The 19,841-nt window shown below is 32.9% G+C and overlaps 1 pseudogene; it reads left to right on the top strand.

The window, feature by feature from the left end:
• The first annotated feature begins 7,417 nt into the window (after nt 1-7,417).
• The window catches only part of LOC149146483 (anthocyanidin 3-O-glucosyltransferase 5-like), a 33,038-nt pseudogene continuing 20,614 nt past the window's right edge, over nt 7,418-19,841 (top strand).

Genomic DNA, 19,841 nt, shown 5'->3' with positions numbered 1-19,841 from the left:
AGAAAAATGCGACAACAGTATGGAAATCTACCATTCGAAATCAACTGAACATCTATTTTCCATGATAAACACAACCATTTCATCATAACTATTACATCTCAATAGTAAGGAACCCTAGCAGTTCGAAGAAGAAAATTAAGTCGAAAACAGAATAGAAATGCCTACGTTTTTTAAGACAATGGCAGTTCCGCCGTAATATAGAGCTATGAGAATATAAACGACTGTAATGATATTATATACACATAAATTACTTGCAGAAAGTTGAGTTCACAAAGTTCCGGAGCCAAGGCTCTCAAGAGCGAAGATTAATCTGCGATTAAACTTTCCCGAGGAACCCAAGAAATAAATTTACATATACAGAGTTAAGTAATCATTTTCAAGGAGCTGCGAATCCGAAATAAACAATAACATTCATTGGAAAAAACAGAGAGGTCCCATAATCCTCGACCCGGCCCAAGCTAGTAGTCTTTACTACTCTAATTCTTAAATGATTACAATTAGATAAATGGTATATGAAACGCAGAAAGGAAATTGAGATAACTTAAACTAATGGGGAACTCCATGGGCACCTCCTGTTTGAAAAAGAATTGACTACTTCCTCACAACCCAAACAGGGCAAGTCGAGACAACAAAGCCTGAGAGTATGAAAACCATGAGTAGCCTCGGAGGCAAACCCCAAGGACCCTGTCCTGGGTACTTCTGTCAAATTATGGAAATCTGAAAGCAAGCAAAGAAAAACGAGTATGTATAAATCCCGTAGCAGCAACAGTCAAAAAGGGAAACCCCAAATACCCGCACCCAGGAATCAATCGAGCATGGATGCCTACCTGATATGCGGCGAGGTAGGCCAGGTTGCCGAGGACCTGTCGTTCTGCATATCGGAGAATTCCATGACTGTAGCGTCCACCTTCACACAACAAAGAAATACGAAAACCATTAACACATACAAATTCATCGGTGTGACCTGTAGGGAAAGAGTATTCATAATAGAAATAACCGTGAAATTGACTGTGAGAGAATGCCATTACCTGCATAGGTAAATCCCGGGGAACAGTTGAATAACTCCTGTACAGTGGATGGAGCCTCGGTGGAAGAGTGAACGGGAGAATCCCCTGTGCGCAGAGAGACAAGCCAAACCTGGGAGCGGCGCCAGGTCCAAATGAGCCGAACGAAGATTCAAAAAAACTTAATATGAACCCCAAAACCCTCCGGCAAACCTCCACCCTCAGATCCAGATCTGTTGATCCACACCGTTGAATTGGAGCGGGAACCAAAGGCACGGGGAATGAGGGTACGGGGCCCTGCCCGATCACATGGCCGAGCAGAAAAGGCAGATAATGTAGGCCAGTTGTACTGAAGAGTAATAAAACAATTTTCCTTAAAATTTAATGCAGATCAACAAATCAATGCCGGATTATGACTTTGGTCACCATGCAAACATCCAGCACATTTATCCGGTTGCCAAGAAACACATCCAATGCATACAAACAAAAAATAAATAAAGACATTTGATTAGACTTACGATGATCCGAATATCCCCTAACGATATTTGATGATCCGAGTAGGCTGTATGATGTGGCAGTGTGTATGCGGATTAAAGGGGATATGGTAAAGTTTATGAAGGTAAAGATTAATATTTTTTTTTTTTAATTTCTATGGTAGGATCATGACAACCTTCAACAAAAAACCAGCTGTTCTTTGAATGAATTGATGTACACTGTTTTTTCCTCCTAATCTGTTCAGCCATAAACCGTGACATCCCTTTCAAAAGGGGCAACAAAACCATCATAAAAGACGGGTCTCCTCGATGAGGAAAACAAACCTTACAAAAAGTGGATAATATGTACTCAGTTTGACTGTTTTACACTTTGTAATGCCAAAAAGAAAACACTAATAAGAGTCTATGAAAGTAAAATTCTCTTTTTTTATGAATAATGTTATGAACATATATTATAACTTTTGTGACTGAATTATGGTGGATGTATGATGCTTCAAAGTGCCATTCTAAAATTTTGTGATAATTAAAAAAATACAAAATTCTCCATATCATGATCAACAATTATTGGCAATAATATCAAATTCTAATTACACAAAATTAATATATCAAGAAAAATTAAAATTTTTTTTTAATAATAAAAATGATTGATTATTAATATTTTTTTATAAATCAATAAAAAAATTGAAGTCCAAAAAATATATATTCGTCTATCATTTTCAAATAGTTAGCTCCGCCAAAATCTCATAAACAAATTTAAAATTTTATTCAAGCTCCATAACATCCATTTCAACGTCAACTCCCATCATGTTAGATAATATTACATACAACATACTGCATAACCAATGATTAAACTTCAAATCCATCCCTTTTAGGTAGTATTACAAACAAATATTGCGTATGGCTGAGACTATTTTGGAATTAGCCGTTAGGTAGTATTACAAACAAATATTGCATATCGCTGAGACTATTTTGGAATAAGCCGTTTGAGGATGAGATGTATTGAATTTTGGCCTATAGTTTATTTTAAAATGATTAATTGTGGATTATATGTTTTAAATTTTGAGATAGAGTTTATGTTTATATGTTTTAAATTTTGAGATAGAGTTTTTTTTTATTTAATTATTTTGTAATAAGTTTATGATCTGTTTCAAACTATTGGTGATCTGTTCAAAATAACGGTTGTCTTTGGTTTCATTAAATTGTACATCTATTTCACTCTTTCGTGTTGTTAATAATAACTCCAAAGAACAGGTGCCTTTATAACTCCAAAAAACATGTGTCCATTAATTTCACAATTGCAGCAATCGTTCCATTAATCCGCAATGGAAGTAATAACTCCAAAAAACAAGTGTCCATCAATTTCACCATTCGTGCTCTTAATAATAACTCCATGACTCCATCTCTGATTGTAACATGGAGGAATAATAGAATAACTCTCCACTCCATGCCCGATTGTAACCTTGAGCAATAATAAAATAATACCGCCACTCCATCTTGAGCGTTTCAAATTGTCATTAAAAAATTATTGTACTTATTATTCATTACCATTCCATCTATTATAATCAAAGGCTTAATCAAAGGCTTCGTGGATGTATGCATTTCATTGTTAGCACTTGGGTTGTTGAAATTGCTGAAGGATTACTCTAAAGATTTGAAGGGCTTTTCTCGGCTTCTATTTGCTAAAAAAGGTGAAAAATCTTTCATAGCCTTCCTTTTCTCTACCTCATATTTTTTCAGTTTCCCTCAAGATGCATTGGAGAAACGCTTTCTTAGTGATTTTGTTGTTGGAATTGTTGAAGGATTACTGGAAGGATTGGTCCAAATATTACTGGAACTATTTGAAGGGGCTTCTCTCTCTGCTTCTATCTCCTAAGAAAGGTGCACAATTTCTTACCTAGATTTGTTTTCAATGGCCACTGTTAACTAGATTTGTCATTACTCTAATGTGGAATGGCTTTGTTCATTATTGTTGAAGTCTTGTCGAACAGTCCATACAAAAAATAAATAAATAAATAAATAATATATATATATATATATATATATATATATATATATAGATTTATGACATCCATGGTTCATATTTAAAAAGAAAACCTAACCCTAAACTTTTGCCATGATTGTATGCACAGAGGATGTCAGGCCATGATTCCTGAACAACCTCAAATTTAAGTTGATCTCCCCTTGCGTTGTATATTATACACATATTAAATCAGAAATTTGGCATAGCTTCAAACTCTTTTGAAATGATGTAAATATTAGGCCTATAAAATTTCAGAAGTAAGCGAAATTCTGCACTTTATCAATCTTGGAGGTTTACCTCTTTAAAAATTGTCTGTCCATCCTTATGGCAATTTTTTTAATATCCAAGTTTAAATTATAATGATCATCACAGGAACTTATACAAATGTGGTTTTTGTGGGCCATTCTTGTCAACACTCCATGTGTGCCTTCATGTCTATGCTTGTTGTGTGCTGAGCTAAGATTTTAAATTTTGAAATATTTTAAAAGTTTGAAAGTTAACTCAATGATGTCAAAGACAAGAATAGAAGAACAGAGGAAATAATTTCATGCATAGTCTCTTTCTTTATTGAATGAATTAATTGATTAGGTCTCAAAAACTTTGTGTCGCTTTCACAGGCGTTTTGTGATGGGGCCAGACCACGTGGTCCCGCCGCTGACGCGCTGATGTGTAACGACTGTAGCGAATATAATATTATTGTGTCTCTGTTGGATATTTGTGTGGGTTGATTTGCAATCGGCACCGTATGGATTTCGTTTTATGAGGGTTTGTACCCTGATAACCTGCCCTTTGAACACCTGTCCCTCCTCGGGATCCCACTAATCCGTTCAGGGTTTGGGGTTTTTACCCTTTCGCGCTTGTCTCATTCTTGTTATTTTGCTTGGTCTTTCGCTCTGCAAGCTCTGTACCTCGGCGGTTTGTTTGCTCTGGATGCGGATACCTGCAACTTGTTTGCTTGGTTCGTCGGTTATGACTCCTGGTTATTCCCTCGGCTTCAGTCGTTGATGTCTGGTCCGATATGACTCTTTTTCTCCGGCGGTTTATGAATAACTTGGTAAGTTTGAATGGCACTATCTCTCGGCCTGCATTTCGAACTCCACTGTGATTTGAGTTTTCGTTTTTCCTTAGAGGGTTCCCATCTCTGTGTGCATTGTTTGTATCCTGTGAGTGATTTCCACTTTCCTCTGTTGAAAACTTCCGCCCCTGTGGCTGTTGTTTGCTTCCAGAGAGGGTTTAGGCTACACGGTGGTTGTATAATGTTTGCTGTTTGTTTCAATACTGGTTCAGCTGCTCTTCATGGTCCTTGGCAGTTTGATGGCGGCGTCCACAGTTGGAAACTCTGCGTGCTCATGCGGTAAGTTTTTGGGTTCTATGCCGGAATTTTTGTACCCTTCTTTACCTGTATCTGATGTAGTGGCTCCTTTGTGAGCAGGGTCTTCTCGGGGTCGGCTGGAAGCTATGGTTCTCCGAACAGGTAGGGCGCCATTGCCTTCTGTTCACTTGCCCCTTTCAAACTTTCTTTAATTCAATTAATATTGTTGCTTGGTCTAACCATTCTTTGCATGCCCTCGCAGGTGTGTCTGTTCGTGGGTTCCGGTGTTTGAGCTTTCGGCGGTTCAGCAAACACGGGTAGTTTTCTATGATGTTTGGCAGCTTGTTTTAGGGATGTTTCGACTTTACTTGTTGAACCTGGTTACTGGTCTTAGACTGCTCTCTATCTGTATTTGACTCCTCTTTAGCCGCTGGCACAATGTGGGTTATAATTCTGAGTCTTGCGAAAAGTCGGTTTCTTGTTTTATTGTAGAGGTTTATGTCTCTTGTCTGTGGTTTTAGTTCGGGCCTCTATTTCGGGCAGTATGTAAAGAAAAAGACTTCTACTGAAATGTTTTGTTCGACCGACTGTGCAATGTATTCATATGAATTTGATTTTTGATGAATAGCTAAGTCTCGGTTGTTTTACTCACATACCTGTTATGAGTTGTATGGACTTTTGTTGTTGCTTGTCGTTCAACTGGTTTCCTTTTCCGCTTCTGGGCTCGGGCCCTGTAGCAATACGTTCAGCAGTCTTGTATAATGAGATACTCACGCAATTACACAGTTTCTGAGGACACGTTAGGAAGATATAAGTGCACAGAATGTTTTCTTATTATTAACTTGAATCTTTTCATACAAAGTCGAACCCCTGTAATGGTTTGTTTCACCCATTTTATAACACTGTATACAAACAGTTTTGTAACTGCTGTTAGTTGTGTTGTTGGTTATATCAGTTATTTCATATACGGGCTTTTTCCATAACTAGTTAGTACATTCTGTTTTACATACATTTACAACTGTAATATAGCTGTTTGGAAAACAAAGAATTCTGCCTAATCACTACTGTTCCTAATTAAAATTAAAAATCATAACAATATTTTTTTTTGGCAATTTAAAGAGTAAAGTAAATAAAAAAAAAACAAAGACAGATCTACTGTCCATCCAACGACTGTGTCTTCTGTCCTTTTCAGAAACCAATTCAACCTTTTTATTTTTCGTCCTCGCCCTGTTAACCAGATGCTCCTGCATCATTTTGTGTCCCGATGTTTGGGTTCTTCTCATCATGTCTCCCTGTTTCAATATGACCTCACAAACACCATATACATTTTCAAGGCATGAGTAATTATTTGATGAAATACAACAGTTCGGCATTATCAAAGCCAAAGAACCGCCTGCTTTTCATTTGATAACCTAGCCGAACTGAAAATAATTTAACCTTGGTAGAAGGGATGGTTAGGTTACCCTCAGTAGAAGCAATGAATCAGCGGGCCATGACGATAATGAGGACGCGTTCAACTCCAGCGTGTATATTGATGGCATGATATTTAGAGGTGGAAAAATGTCCTTGAAAAATCTATGGATTTCGACGAGCTGTAAGGTCTTTAAAAAATCTATATGCACTGCAACTGTAACATTATGCCCTCATTCCCCAGATGCGGGTGACCATTAATACGCTTGCGATGAGAAGACGGGATGACGGCGGACGGGCTGGCCACCTGGCTCTCGGAAATCTTCCCAAGCATAGAATTAATACTCCTCAGAGCATATTGCAGACGACATTAATTGCCCTCTACAGCCGAGGCAGAACCATACCCTGTTTAACCATGAAGCCCCCTCATAAACATGGCATTCTTCCCCTGATCCATTGTGCCCGTCCTCTGCAGGTAGCTGTGCATATTGAAAAAACCAGAACAGGGCGACGCTACTGGTTTGTTTCCAGCGTTGTTTCGGGTAAGGTCCATTACCACTCCCAAACGATTCTCTGCAATTCTGCACTTGCTCTCCAGCATTTGGATTCCTCTGTGCCCAATTACCCTATCAATCCCCCCTCCGCTTAACTTGACGCTCTCTCTGCTCTTCATTCCACCATGGTTCGCCATCGTTTGCTCAGCAGAAGGGGCGGCTCGCGGCGTGGTAGCTCTCGGCCTCACGCCAGGCAACGAAGTATCTAAGACTCTCCATCTTCCTCGACGGAAAATCCCAACTATCCAAATACAAGAAGTGGTCGTGGCAAAGCAGGCCTTCACTGCCCAGGCAGCAGTGCGGAGGCTATGCGCTCTGCTCCCTTCCCTTTACCCTTGCATCATACCCCCCACACAATGCAATTCCAATTCAGAAGCTCTCTCAATAGACCGATCATCGTTGCCACTATTTCCATCTCCTTTTCTAAGGAAGCAGAGCAGAGCATCCCGATGACCTTCTCCATGGACGAGATGCACAGCACTGGACCGAGTCAAAACAGAGAAAAGGAAGAAGCGCAAGGAGGTCATGGTGGTCGGAACAAACGGAATGGGAAGGCCGTCGCTAGCAGCCTGCATGAGGAATTGGAACCATAGAATGATACACAAGCTGTGGAAAGTCACATGATGGACGCGTCAGACCCGCAGCTAGACGCAGGTAGCAGAGAAGGCGAGCAACAGGCAGTGGGCCAAACTGAGTCTGACAACCCAGATGACTGGGCTTGCCCGATAGTGGAGGAACCTGCCACGGAGGATTTCACTACTCGTGTCACGAATGCCAGGTGGCACTTCACTTAGCTCTTGGTTTTTTCTTCCTCTTTTTGTCCACGTTGGCGATCCTATGCGGATGTACTGCTGGTTTTCTGGGTGGTCTGATGTTCTTGGATGGAGTAGCTGGGTTTACAATGCTAGTTTATTGGTTCTCTTCAGAAAAATGTGGATAATTTTTAGTGTTGTCTTCTTTTTTGCATCTCCCTCTCTATCAGACTGGTTTCCCCTCTGTTGGGGCAGTCTCAGATCTAGTTAAATGGTGGCAAGCTGAGTTAGGCTGTGTTCCTTCACGGCCAGAACACCTTTGTAAATACCTTTTTATTTTCTTTTAATAGATTACTCTTACTTTGAAAAAAAAAACATTATACCCTCATTATGCCCTCGATTATGCCCTCGATCTATTGTTTGGCCACAAAGAAAGTGAGACCTAAAACTTTAATTAAGTAAAACCTATGATGATAACTAGAATTTCTATTAATAATATTTTTCAGGTCCCATTTGGAGGCATGAGAATATACGGTTGCCACTTGCCCACAACCAACAATTAACATAATATTTTGGAATTGGAGTCAATTTAATCGAACGAAGAAAATTGATCAAGTTGTTTTCTGGTCATTTCAAATTTATTCTAACATCATTCATCATATCTTTCTCATCTTTTCCAAGGATTTTTATTTACAATTTATGAAGTGTATTGTTGAAATTTGTTAGTAAATTTATGAAAGTAAAATGTGTAGTTTTATGATTTTGATAAGTTAATAAATTATTAAAATAAATATACTAAAAATATTTTTAAATTAAAGGTTTTTGATAAAAAAAAAATTTATTAAGTATTTGATTTATATAATTAAACTAATTTCAAATTTAATAGTTAAACTAATATGATACCAGGTTTTTGATAAAAAAAATAATTTATTAAGTATTTGATTTATATAAATTAAACTAATTTCAAACTTAATAGTTAAACTAATGTAATATCAATTATTTTTTTTTAAAGAGAGTGATTTACTATCAAATATTTTTAAATTTATTCAATTTTGTTTTCCAAGTCAAAAAAAATATCTAATTATTGATTTTTTAATTTTTTTTTAAATTATCATTTTTTTCTTTTTAATAAATCTTTTACTATTACAATTTTAAATAATAAAAATACGAGTTTTTTTTTTCAAAATTTTAAATATCTTAAAAAATATCTTATACAAATTTAAATATTTTATAAAAAAAATATTTAAATTAGTTTAATTTATCATATATATTGGTTTTTTAATAAGAAAGACATGAACACTTAATTAAAATCATTGTATCTCTTTAATATTATGAAAGATAATAATACATCAAATAAAAAATATATAAAATCAAATAAAAATGAGTAACTAAATCAAAATGTGAATGAAATCACGTAATTCATTTAAATAAATAAATAACTTCAAATTTCTCACCATTTGTTCATCTCTCTCAAAATAAAAAAATAAAATAAAATATATGCTAATTAAAAATTCATTACATCTAAGAAAGGACAAAAAAATCATCTTTGTATACTAATTTTAATGAAATTAATTAAGCTTTGTAATAATGGTTAAAAAAGTATTTATTAAATGAGAAATTGTTTAAATTCTAAATAATTAATAAATATTTATATCAAAATTATTTATTAAATCAGAAATTGTTTATTCACATACCTAAATTAGTATAAATTACTCCTAAACCTGAAAACTAAAACATAAAATTAGTCAATTACTCATAAGCTAAATAACTCATAGTTAATGATAATTAGTCATAAATCTAAGTTAGTTATAATTCATGATTTAATTTGACAATGATCTTAATGTTTATACTAATGAAATCAGATAAGTTTTGCAATAATGATTAAAACTATATTTATTAAATGAGAAATTGTTTAAATCACAAATAATTAATAAATATTCAAGTCATAACTATTTATTAGAATCACTAGAAATTACTCATAAACCTAAAAACTGAAACATAGAATTAGCCAATTACTCATAAAACTAGTACTCATAAACCTAAAAATTGAAACCTAGAATTAGCCAATTACTCATAAAACTATTGCTCATAAACCTAAAAACTGAAACATAGAATTAACTAATTACTCATAAACCTAAATAAACCATAGTTACTTATAACTAATCATAATTATTCATTAATCTAAATTACTCATAATTAACCTAAATTAATTGTTCACTATAAATTAACTATGTGGCACTATAAATTAACTTTGGCACCCAAACAAGTGGAATATGTTGTTCTATTAACTGTTCATTGTAAAGAATGTCACACCTTTTTTCTACTTGTTTAAAAGCCTTGTAAAATATAGGAAATTTTGTTGGATTCAAAAAAAGGGTGTGACCTATAATTATGAATATTTACATGTGTATTGATGAATAAAAATTTCATTGACTAATGAACAAATATGGGTTTTAAATGTAATTGGTTGTCATTAATATTGTAGGAATTTGGATGATGTATATGTGTAATATGGGTAATGTAATTGGTTGTTATTAATATTATAAGAATTTGTATAATGTATATGTATTTAGCTCAAATGTATTAATTTCAATAATTAATTATATTTAATATGTTATTGAGAATTGTTTAAACATTATTTTTTTTTGAAAGAAATAGATTAATATAATTATATAAGAGAATAATGAAAAAACTCTTCACATTATATTACATAAATATTACAATATGTTAGAAAAATAAGATATGGATTTTATAAAATTATATTATAAAAAGTTATATTAAATCTCTTATGTAACTTTTTTTTCCTTTTTTTTTTTTCCATAAATTATAATTAAAAAAAAAAAACATTGTATAATAAAAATATGTATAAGAATAGATTAATTCAATAAAACAAATCTTTTCAATTTTTTTTTAGAGAAACTTTAAACACTTTTTTTTTAATTCTTTCATAAATTATAATTACAAAAAAAACATTTAAAAATATGTATAAGAATAGATTAATACAATAAAACAAATCTTTTCAATTTAATTTTAAAGAAACTTTAAACACCTTACTTAATATATGTTTAAATTCATGTGTTTTTAGATTTTCTATTGTTTATAATTTGGCCAAAATTGTTTGGATTTACAATTTAATTTGATTCAACAAAAAAAATTAAAAATTAAAAGTAAATTTGAGTAAATATTGTTTGGAATCACAAGTAAGTTTGGCAAAGATTGTTCGGAATTACAAGTAAATTTGTTTGGAATTACAAGTAAATTTGAGTAAACAATAAAATTAAGATTGAGTCAACAAAAAATGTAGTTAGTTCCAACCAAAAATTCCTTAACATCTACTTGTTAGACAACCCATTAAAAATATTTATAAACACATAAAATAAAAATAATGATTGAGTTTTATGATTAAGATCAAGTTATATATCGGTATTTTTTTTAAAACAATGGAGACATATAGAATTAATTGTTTTAGAAACACATTTTCTGAATGGTTAAGAACATTTAAATTATAATTATTATGATTAGTGTATGATTAAAAATTACATTATTAAATAAGAAATACTATTTTAATAAATATTAAGAAATTCAAATAATTAAAAAAAGTTATAAATATATAAAACTATGTTGAAAAATATCACAAACATAAAACATATTACATTTTTATTATTTAAATTTCCTAATATTTATTAATTTAACCTCCATATACCACATAATCATAATCATGTAGATATTAATGTAGTCCATTAGAATGCTTAAGTTGTGATATTAATGCAGTCCATTACAAGGATTATCTTATCATATTAACAATCTATTGTTTTATTAATAAATAAGTAAAATGATTTTAGAAATTTAGTAATATAATTTTAATTTGATATTTTTGGATTCATTATGATTGAGTCAAGTTTTTTTTTTGGGTCAAATTCCAACCAGAAATTATTTAGGTGATTCACATTACATACATAATTAAAACATATAACTAAAATAAATTCACTACTATACAAAACAGGTAAGCATGTGATCTTGAATCTAGAAAAAAAACCAAGTTGTTCACCAACTATTTTTTATTAGTTCAAATTTCACTCTTACACAACCATTAACATTTTTTATCCTTAACAAAATGGAAAATTGTGTATGGTAAATTATGTATTTATGTTACTTTTAATTTTATTCAACATTAAATTGTTTTGTTGATATCAAATGCGTTTTTTTTGTTATTATGTGATTTCATTGTTTCATCATGGATCCAACTATTTGGAGTTGTCTTCCATTTGAAATTCTTGAACTTGTCTTCCTGTGGCTCCCTTTATCTGTTGTTATAAAGTTTAGCACTGTTTGTAAAAATGGAAGAATGCTTTGCAAAACCCTTCTTTCTTTTTACGTTGCAATAATGTCTCTACGAACGAATTTGGATTTCTCGTTCCTTTCCTCAATAGTGAAGACAATTGTTTTGCTACTCAATACCTTAATCAGAATGGCCACATATCTCAATTTCATTTGGGATTCATAGATTCAAGATACAGAGTAGAGTGTATTGTTGGACCAATGGTGGTTTTATCCTTACCAACAGAATGCTCCCAAACACACAACTGTTTTGTAATGAATCCATTTATAAAGGCATTTAAAAACATAGGGCCAATATGAATTAGAGACTCAGGATTATTTTCATTATTGGAAAATGTAAGCAGCAGAAAATATGTCTGGGTTGTTCTAAAACATATCTATGATAGAATGCAGTCTAAATTTTATGTTTGTAGTAGTCTTGATAGGGTATGGCAAAGGGTTGTTGTTCCATTTGGTGGCACTTCACCCCCTAAGAATGTAGTGTTTTATAAAAGTAAATTTTTTTGGCTGTATCTCGACAAGGAGTATGAAGATTATCCTTGGTACAGGTATACAATCTACTGGTTTGACGTAATAAAAAATGAGTGGGGTTTTTCATTTGTTCCAATCAGTGACATATGTTATATGTCGTTAGCAATATACATGAATCAGTTGATATGCCTTGTCAATGATGGCTCCACTTTTGTATGGTCAATTGAAGAATTAGATAATTTCCAATTTGGTCAACCGTGTGTTGAACGAAGAATTAACTACTTTGAAGATGATTGGGGTTTCAAATGGAAGTTGTTGGAAGAAATTTCTGCAAATATAAATAACAAATGTCTTGGTTATCTTCCGTTCTGAACAGTCCATGGTTTGGTTCTTATGTGCAACTGTAGTGAAGTTCCTTTCCTATTATATGACATGATAACTCACATCTGTTTTGCAATAAATATTGATAATTCAACTAATGAGCAGATGTCTCGGTTTTGGTACCCAACATTGGAGGATTACAATGATTTGATTGAGTATGGAGATGTTTTTTCAATTGCTCCCCATATGGATTCTATTGATTAGATTCCACCATTGGATATGGCTATGGATTCTTAGGATATTAGTATTCTTAGGAGTTCTTATAAATATTTCCATTTCATATACTCTATATGGTTGTGGAAAATATTTCCATTTTTCTCTCTATACATACTATGGGTCTTTATGGTAATACTTTAAAATTATGTTTGTATCGATCTTTGTGATGTAAAATATTTAATATTGTTTCCCCTAAAGTTTTCTTATTTACATGTAAATGTTTCTCGATGTTATGCATTTTTCTTTGTTTGTATAATTATAATTTCTATGAGTTATGTTATACATATTATTTGTATTGGTTTTTGTCATTGATTCTCAAACAATGTTATATGTTTATGTTCATTTTAATATTTATATTTATATTTTGATAGTATATAGTTCCAAATTTTTAGATATACTTCCAATTCATATAATTCTTAGAGTATTGTGTCCCAATAGTATGGGTTTCATTTTGATTATAATATGATATATGGAAATTTAGACTTTTTTGTTTAAGCCATTTGGAAGAATTCATTTCTGTTTTTTGCCATTTTGAAATATTTTGTTTTTGTTTTTAGCCATTTGGAAAAAGCCTTATACATTTTGATAAGTTTATATGGTTGGAAAAAAATAACATATACACTTTTTATGTTTTTTACAATTTCCAAAAAAAAACTTGTGCCTTTTTCATTCTTTTTTGTTTGTTTATATTAGATATTTGTTATGTTCCATGTTTATGATTCCATAATGAATATTTTATTATTCATTGTAGACATGTCATCTGAAGGCACAAGCAAGCGTACAAGAAAAAGAAATTTGTCACCAAAATCACGTGAGAGGTCTAATGAAAGTCGTCGTTTACGGTATCAACAAAATAAGGATGCCATAAATGAGCATAGGAGAGCTACATATAATAGAAAAATGAGTGAATCCACTCTTGAAAATGATTTTATAATTCCTCGTAAGTATCGTACTATGGATGATATAATGGAAAGAACATTTCCTATTGATAGTTCATTATCAGGATATGCTCCTCGTCATCATAATCTTGTTGTTTGATGCTCTTATAAAAATGTTCATAACATTGGGGAAACATCTTGCAATCGAGAAGAATGCCATATCAATATTGTGGATGCAAATGTCCACCCTAACCCTTTTGTGTGTCCAATTGCATGTTTATATGGCCAAAGGTTGCAAAACATCCATAGTGGAGGTAATGATGACAACTTGTGTGATGATTTGGATGATAGTTTACTTGGCCATTTGTTTGATAGTTTGGATCCAGTTGCTCGAAACATTAGATCTTCAAATCCCGCTTCTCAAAGTAGTGTGGCCCCAACAAGAGAATCAATCATCCTTGATAGCATTTCACATGGAACAATGGAGGTAACACAATTATATTTTTATTTTCGCTACAATGGTGGTTTTTCTATTACATTCCTATATTTACAATGTTTTGTTTACTAAAATTATGTTATTTTATTCTCTTCGAATAAGATACAACTTGTTTTAATAGAGGTCTAGAAATTAACTCCCAAAGTGTTCCATCTACTAATTTGAGAAGTGAAGATCAAGCATGTCATAATCTTCGTGTTCATTCTCCTCGACGATCAAATTTCCACACTAATGTAAATTTTCAATGTTTTTTATTTTCTTTTCATTTTTTAAATTTCTAGTTGCTTGGACATTGAATTTTATGGCGTTTTTTATTTTATTTGAACAGGACACAAGTCATTTCAATAGACGCATACAAATTAACTTTGTAGATGTTCCATCTACTGATGTTAGAAGTGAATAGGAACCATCTCATAGCGTTCATCCACATTGCCAAACAAATGTAAATGTTGAGTGCATTTGATATTTTTCTCATTTTTTCATTTATAGTTGCATGGAAATTGTATTTTTTAACCTTTCATGGAGAAACCATGATCTCATCTCATTAGGTTGAAGAATTGGAATCCAATAAATCAAATTGTAAAACTAATATAGATGTTCAATGTATTTGATTTATTTTCAGTTTTTTAATCTTTCTTTATTGGACATTTAGTTTTATAACGTATTTAATTTTTTTGAAATAGGAAACAAATCATTTGAATAGAGGCATACAAACTACATCCAAAAATGTTCCATCCACTGATCTTAGAATCCAAGAGCAACCATCTCATAACCCTCATCCACATGAAGACACAAATGTAAATTTTGAATGCATTTGATTCTTTTTCATTTTCTTCATTTATAATTAGTTGGAAATTAAAATTTAAAGTATTTTATGACAAAGAGACCTTTACATCCTCTCAGGTTCGCGAAATGCACACCATTTTCCAAGAATCATATCCCAGAATCCATGTTGTGAGACATTCTGAAGGACCTATTTGCTGACGATGTAAGAGTGAAAGAGGAGCCCAACCTTTTTGTCGATATAATAACATGGATCCTGGTGAGCAACCTCATATTTTAAGAGTTCTTACTCAAGTTTAAGAAATGTTAATAGCACGTGTGAAGCCTATTTTGCAAGTGACACATACTCGAGGTGGGCAATATAAGTATAGTGGTCATACAATTAGCTTTCCTCGAGATATTTCTACAATTGTACAAAGCCTTCCTTGACATGTTGAAGATATTGACTTTATAATTATGAGGAAACATGGCGCTTAGTCTAAATATTATGAATATTATGTCAAAAGTTATTGTGTGATGGCTGCATTGATTTTCAAAATCCAACATGATCAATATTATCGAGATGTTGTAATTGATTATGATTCAATGAATGCTCTTCCCGAAAGATCAACAGATGTCTCCTCTAGGCTTAAATTTGTTGATTGTGATATTGAAGAATCTCAGATCAATGAAACTAATAATGAAGGGTTTCCTACTGAGCATTTTCCTTCTCATCCTTCTTCTTTTGTTGCTCGCCTACCAAACAAATGAAGAGAAGTGGAAGAAATTAGAGCATTTCTTAATAATGTTGATTCTTCACATGTTCAAGACATGGATTGGCCGAGTATTGGAACCTCTCCAGTTAATGAATACAATATAGAGTGGTTATTAGATATGGCATTCCCAACATTGTTCCCCACTGGTGATGCTGACTAGTTGCAACCACGTACTTGTAGTGTTGAAATTCATGAGTATGCATTACATCTTCTTAGGTACTATGATAAGAGATTTGGAAGCCATCCTCGCTTTCGATATTACCTATTAAACATGATAATGCGGCATCGGAGCCAAGCAATTGCTGCAGTTTTTGCAAAGAAACATTTACATGATAACTCACCTACAACAATTGAGGAGTTGCATCACCATCTATCTGATTTACTAGATAATAAGATGGTTGAGCATATTATGTAGTTTGGTTCTTCTTTGAGAGGTAGAAGGCCATACTGGAATAAGTGTCGATCTGAATTGACGGACGTGATTACTCAGTTAGGATGTCCATCTTTATTTTTTACTTTAAGTGCAACTGACACAAAGTGGCCAGAGTTGCATAACCTCATGCCCATACATTCACATTCTCATTCTTCAAATGAGCATCGTATGAAAATTGAGAATGTTATCCAGTACCCTCATATTGTTGTGACATTTATGCACCACAAATTCAATATTTTTCGAGAGGAAGTTATCCAAAAATATCTTAAAGCGAAAGACTTTTGGTGCAATTTTGTGTTCAATTTTTTTTTATACTTTTTCAACTTTTATTATGATTCTATTTATATTGTTTGTAGTAACTATATCTTCATTTTTTTCAGATATGAGTGGCAACATAGAGGTTCAACACATATCCATGGTTTCCTATGGTTAGAAGGTGCTCTTGACATGGAAATACTTGATTGGTCAAATAGTTCTGATGTACAACTTGCGAAGATATTCTTTGACAAATATGTAATTGCATGGAATCTGCGTGACATACATCATCGCAACATAATGGTTCCACGAAGCCTCAATGATGATCCTTGCCTATTGAATACTGGTCAGATTTTTTGTTCTAATCCTCATAATTATTACGAAGAATTGTTAAACCGTGTCCAAAGGCACACAAAGTGTAATGTAGATTCTTGTTTGTGCAAAAAGGGCACTATTCTAACATGTCGGTACAATGCTCCATGGGATCTTTGTGATGAATCAAGATTGTTCATAGATGATCAAGGAAGAAAAAAATATGATCCAGCAAGAAATGATGACAGGCTTAATTTACATAACATTGACCTTCTAACAATGTGGCGTGCAAATTTTGATTGCCAACCAGTGCTTTCTCGCTATGCTATGTTGAAATACATTGCTAAGTATGCATCAAAAGCAGAAAAAGGTCTGAAAGTTATCATCATATGTTAACTATAATTTCAAATTCTATTGGCTCTGAGGATCATGCTTTATGTGCATATAGAAAGTTTCTTGCAGAAATGATTGTTGACCGTGACATTAGAGCACAAGAAACATGCCATATGTTGCTTAAGCTACCTCTTGTTGTTTGTAGTCGGAAATTTGTTTCCTTAAATGTTGGAAGAAACGTTTTTAGGAAAATATCAAGGGATGGCTTCCAATGTTCATATAAGAATACTTTTGTTCAACATTATCAGAAGAGACCTTTTTTCCTTGAACATATATCTTTGATAGAAATAGCAAAATCTTGGACATTTGATAACAAGCATAAACAAGATCCATGGAAGCCTAGAGATTTTCATGCTATTGTTCAGGTTTGGCCATGGTTTTATTCTATTCCTGGTGAGGCTTCAGAGGAATTTGAAACCTTTTGCTGGATAGAATTTCTATTGTACAAGCCATTTCGTGACATTCCTGTAGAAATTGGCATTTCAACTGAAATTATTATTAAAAATTGGACGAATTTTCGATATCGAGCATGGCATGTTGATCCACATCCATCAATTATAGACAATATTGAAGAATAAGAAGATGGTGATTTTTCTAACCAAGAAATGAATCTTGAAGATGATTTTCAAGAATGGCAGATTTTCTCTCGCTTGGTTCCACCAAATGATGTGAATGTTTATGATCTTCACACCCTTGGTCGAAGGGACTTTGATATATCCTTTGACTGGGAAAGTACAACTATTTATGATGATGTTGCAGAAGAAGCTATTAATTTTATAAGGAATGAAAAATCAATGGGTGATATTGTTGACCTTTCAAACAAAACATTTGCATCTCTAGATTATTTGTCGAAAAAACAACAACTTGCTTTTGAAATTGTCTTAAAGCACTTTGCTGAATGTGATATTCATGAAGCTCTTCTTATGATTATTCAGGGCACTGCAGGCACTGGGAAGTCTTTCCTTATCCATTGTATTTTTGAAGCTCTTTCTAATTCGTCAAGTAATGGAAGAAGCCCTTTGCTTCTTCTTGCCCCAACAAGAATAGCTGCTTTTAATATACATGCAAAAACAATACACTCAGCTCTAAAAATTCCAATTAAAGATATGCAGCCACTACATGGGCAGACAGTTGTAGTATTCTAAGAAGAAATGCGACATGTTAGATATATATTGATTGATGAAATGAGCTTTCTAGGATCAAGGTTGTTTATGCAAATAGATGCTCGATTACGAGAAGCATTTCCAGAGAAAAAGAATTTTCCTTTTGGTGGCAGATCCATCATCCTTGTGGGTGACCTTGGCCAACTACCTCTTGTGAGAGATAAGCCTTTGTATGCAGGTAATACAACAGGGAAAGTCTTGTGGAACAAATTCAACATTGTTGTCACTCTTGACACAATATTTCGCCAAAAAGGGAATAATGAGAAACAATCTTATTTTCTTAGAGTCCTCAATAACATAAGAAATGTAGAACCTATTCTTGAAGATTGGGAGTTTCTTATGTCACAGGCTGATATGAGGCTTCATCCTAGAGAAAGAGATTTATTTAATGCAACAGTTCACATGTTTCCAACAAATAATTTGGTCTCCTTCCATAATAGGCATATGTTAAAATCATTAAATTCTCCAATTGCACTATGTGTTGCTGAGCAATCAAGGCGTTCATAAATTAGTGGTGTTGATGATGACCAATTGGACCGTGAAGTTTTGTTGTGTCGTGGTTAGCGTGTTATGTTGACATGTAATTTATCGGTTGAAGATGGCTTGGTGAATGGTTCACTTGGTTATGTTAAGGATATATTATATCCGCCTACCTCTAAGCCACCTCAACTTCCAATGTTCACAGCTATTGTTTTTGATAAGTATGTTGGTGTTCCATTTGATGCAAGCAATCCAAAAATTGTCCCTATCACCCCAGTGATAAGAGGAAATCGAAAACAAATTCATTTGAAGATGGCATGGGCTCTTACAATCCACAAATCACAAGGATTGACTTTAGAACAAGCATCAGTTGATATCAGGAATAAAGAGCAACAAGGCCTTACCTTCACAGCCATATCAAGAGTGAAATCAATAGATGGTTTACACATTGCACCACCTTTTTCTTTTCAACGTTATGCCAAGATGAAAGATAGCGCATATGTTACAATTAGGAAGAAGGAAGAGGAGCGATTGAAGTCCATATCACTATGAAATACAACTAATAACATTGTGACCTTCTTTATAGTATGTTTTTTGAATTGCTTTTATTATCCTCTTGATTTACTTTTAATATAATAATCATTTTCATATATTTATTAGATTAATAAATTCATCATATTCATAGTAATATTTGAGAAAGTTGTTTACATCGTTTTTCATGTTGTTCATTTTACTTATTTAAATTTTTAAGTGCCTATTGCTCTTTTCTTTGCAACAAACCATTCAAACATAAACAATTAGTTATATGAACCAATCATTCCAAATCATTTCTATAACTGGTTCATATTGATATTAATATTGTGGATTCATATTACATCATGAAATGAAAAAATGGAGGTTTTGAATATTGGCCACGGTTTTATTCTATTTCTATAGTTTTT

The sequence above is a fragment of the Pinus tabuliformis genome, chromosome X, assembly GCF_031772625.1.
Source record: "Pinus tabuliformis cultivar Carrire ecotype Pingquan chromosome X, CPIR1, whole genome shotgun sequence".
In the NCBI taxonomy this organism is placed as follows: Eukaryota; Viridiplantae; Streptophyta; class Pinopsida; order Pinales; family Pinaceae; genus Pinus; species Pinus tabuliformis.
This window is presented reverse-complemented; position numbering and strand designations above follow the sequence as displayed.